This window comes from Otolemur garnettii, unplaced genomic scaffold (assembly GCF_000181295.1).
Source record: "Otolemur garnettii isolate 467f Iridium unplaced genomic scaffold, OtoGar3 scaffold00014, whole genome shotgun sequence".
NCBI classification, from domain to species: domain Eukaryota; kingdom Metazoa; phylum Chordata; class Mammalia; order Primates; family Galagidae; genus Otolemur; species Otolemur garnettii.
The window spans coordinates 4625547-4629370 of record NW_003852409.1 but is presented as its reverse complement, the minus strand read 5'-3'; the positions used below and the strand labels follow the sequence as shown (position 1 = coordinate 4629370).

General features: G+C 37.2%; 1 protein-coding gene and 1 pseudogene across 1 annotated transcript in view; one reads left to right on the top strand and one right to left on the bottom strand.

The window, feature by feature from the left end:
• The window catches only part of ERP44 (endoplasmic reticulum protein 44), a 78212-nt gene that overhangs the window by 10664 nt on the left and 63724 nt on the right, over positions 1–3824 (top strand). The window lies entirely within an intron of this gene.
• Positions 2899–3709, bottom strand: LOC111723666 (annotated as a pseudogene).

Sequence of the window (3824 nt, the reverse complement as noted above, 5' to 3'; positions counted from 1 at the left end):
TTTTGGTCCTTTGGACAAGATACTCTCATATTTACATGTCTGCTGTTTAGCTGTTTTGTTGTACTTGAAGTTTTGGAAAATGTAGGGAGAAACGCCAGCTATTAAAAATTATCAACATATCCTTGAAGTCTGTCTCTCTGCTTAGAGAACAGCTTCAAGTGCAAGATAAGTATTGTGATTTAGAGTTATCCTATCCCGAGAGAAGAAATTTGAACATTTTCAGTTTCTTTGACTTTTATTACTAGAGTTCTGGCCCGAGTACAGTAAAATGTCAGCTAGCTGGTGACAGACTCCCACTTCTGTGGTAACTTCATGTTTGGGGTGAGCTGAGAATAATGAAGAACTACTTCTCTTTTTCCTTTGCTCGTCAAGTGATTGCTTAGAAAACATCTACACAAATTGACCCATTCCTCCAACTTTCTAAATAACAGGAGTTTTAAAGATAAGAATGGATACTGTTTCTCACAGGAAACCTTACAATCTGCTCACAGTTAACAAAAGTACCACAATGTTGCAAAATACTAAAGTTCTTTGTTAGTTTAATCTTTAAATGAAAGGATGGTTTCAGAGACCCTCATTTTGCTTTAGAACTATGGTAGTGCCCCCATGCCTCCACAGGAGATAAGTTCTAAGACCTCCAGTAGGTGCCTGAAACTGCAGATACTACCAAACCTTATTACGCATCCACAGTTTTTTCCTATACATACATACCTATGTAAAAGTTTAATTTATACATTAGTTGATCAAGAGATCGATAACAGTACGTGATAATAAAGTAAAACAATATTCTGCTCACAGTTTCAGATGCTTTGTAGAATATTCATACATCTTAGCAATCTTAGCATAGGATTCTGACTCAATAAGGTAAACTGCCTAACTGGGTTCTGGTAATATTGATCTCCTCAGCCTTGGCCCAGTTGCTTCTGCCAGGAATAGCCTTGACTGTTTATAGCAAGTGCTCCTAGGATGTTAAAGTAAAAATATTCTCTGTGTGTGACAGGAGGGGGCCCAACTCCTCAAAAGGATAACACTTGAATGGTAGAGACAAGCATAATGCAGAAGAAAGTGTATAGGCCAACCATTGATAATATTTTAGTGTATATATTTCCTGTTTCTTTCTATGTACATTTGAATGGATTTTTGGTAGTAATGTGTGTATTTTGGACAATGTAAAGTTAAGCTCTTGTTCAAGCTCAGTGTGGAACAGAAGAGTACTGGTTTGTGGAACATAGACTAAAAAGATACTCACATATGTACATATACTTGTACTCCTACCATTTGGAAGCGATTCCTTGCTTGACCACTTAACTTCAAAAAATTGCTTAACCTTTTTTAAGTATCCATTTTCTTCTGTATCAGATGAGGGTAAAGACTTCTCTACAAAGTTCTGGAAAAATCAATGAGAATGTTTGTGAATGTGTCTGTGGTACATCGTAGACACCCGTGCTCTCTGCTTTCTGTCACTAAAGTAGATGCTCAATAAGGGTTACTTGGATGGAGGAATCAGTGAATGAATCAATAAGTAAATAGATGCCCCTTTTTTGAAACTTCAAGCTTGTGTTCAAACTGCATGCACTGAAGCAATGGGCTCATAGGAGCAGCTTCCAGCTCCTGCAGTCATTGTATTCTAATAATTGCATTGTCCTTATATTAAATGCAGCTTTAAAATGTAACTATTAGTTATCTGCTTAACTCTGTCTTATAACTTATTTAGTTTTGAACTTAAATTCATTATATAATTATGAAAATAGTTTTTTGGCCGGGGCTGGGTTTGAACCTGCCACCTCCGACATATGGGGCTGGCGCCCTACCCTTTTGAGCCACAGGTGCTGCCCCTGTTACATGGATTCTTTTCTCAAAAGACTAGGTGTACAGTGTACTTCCCTTTCAGGGAGAGTTGATGCATCACGGAAGTACTTCTCAGGTCTGACTTTCCAGAATAACTGACAATACTGGACAGTAGACTGACTCTGAAGCCAGAAAGACCTGCTTCATTCCTGGCATTCTCCCTTTTTAGCTACGTGTTTTTAGGAGAAGTTCCTTATCTTTCTGAGCCTTAGTGTTCCTAACTTAAAAAATGGGGATTATTCTGCAGGATTATAAGATATAATGTATATAAAGGACTTTACATACTTTCTGGCACATAAGATACTGTTTGTAAGGTTATGTGAAAAGAAGGAAAGCTTGTCAAACAAATGGAGTCACTGTCACATGGAGAATTACCTTGGAGGAGGGTGCTGCTTGTGCTGGCTCTCCTCCTCCTGTCATCTACCTTTTACCCTCTGAAGTGAGTAACTGTTTCATTGCAGATGTTCTAAATATTAGTGGTTTCTTAAGTATTTATCAACTTGTCTCACTCTCCTGGTAAGTTTTGACATGATCTTATCAAAATAGTGACATATGTTATTATGATTGATAGAAATAAAAATCTGACCTGATATGCATTGCTGCTTTTAATGCAAAACAAATAAATTCCTGTAAATCGTATAAGTGAAAGTGAAGCAGCATGGTTTGTGCTCTGCTGGTTGAAAGGTGTCGTTTGCTCCACATAGAAAAGCATTGTTTCTATTACTGCAAACATTCAAAATCATCCAAAATAGGTATATGGAAAATGATGATTCTGTAGAAATGTATAATCTCTCTCCAGTTGAATTTAGTAAGGGAAGAGTAGATTATTACTATAGATTTTTGGTCACTGAAGTGGTGAAAAAACTCTTACTTGTGTGTGTGTAGATTTCAGATTGCTTGGTTATACTGTTTCATATGCTCCTGTAAGCCTAACTTACATATGCTTACATACCCCTTACATACTGCTTTTGACAAAAAGCATATATAATATTTACTACTTTTATTGAGTTTTGACCATTAAGCTAAATCTATTTATAGATTTGATGAAAACTAGGGATTTAACAAATATTTTTAAATTTTGATACTGAGATGAAAGTATGGAGAGAACCTATTGGTATATAAGAAAGTTTATGATGGGTATTTCAATTTGGATCAAGAAAAGTTCATTATATAATCTTCTTAATACTTAACACATACTTCCCATTGGAAAGATGGGAAGTGGATAAAAGAGGAGGGTAAATTGTATTTTCCTATCCACAACAGGAAGTAGTGAAACCTCTGTTGATACATACTTGTTATTTTTTTCCCAAGTTTTGGATGTTTATTAATCAGTGTAATCCTCAACACAATAGATCAACATGATTTCATGAAATTAGAGGAAAAGTATTTCCTGCATAAGTGGAAAATTGTGCGGATGGCTTCTGGAAGACCTTCATTCTAAGCAGCTTTATTGTAAACCATTTGGTTTAGAAGTCTGGACCTTCTTTCTTCTGTTTGCTGTAATCCACATTCACTGAGTAGAACTTGTATTGATCAGTGAGATCCAGTTTGTTTCAGGGTTCTGGGTTATTCTTTCTGTCCCAACTAACATCTGGATTGAACAATGCCAGATGTAAGACATACAGTGCTGCTCCACTACCTCCAACTCCAATAAATATGAAGAGAGGAATTAAGCTTGGATGCTTCTTGGCCTGACCAAGTATCTGGTGAAGCATTTGTGGCAGCAGCCTTTAGTGTAAAAGGAAAGAAAAATAAATGTGAGGGCTAAGACCTGGACTAAGTCTGCACCCACACTGGTTATTATTTTGAACATAGGCCAGCCACGGTGGCTCATACCACAGTGACACTCTGGGAGGCCAAGGCAGGTGGGTCCCTTGAGGATCAGGAGTTCAAGACCAGCCTGAGCAAGAGTGAAACTCTATCTCTACTGAAAAATAGAAAAACCAGCCAGGCGTTGTGGCAGGTGCTTATAGTCC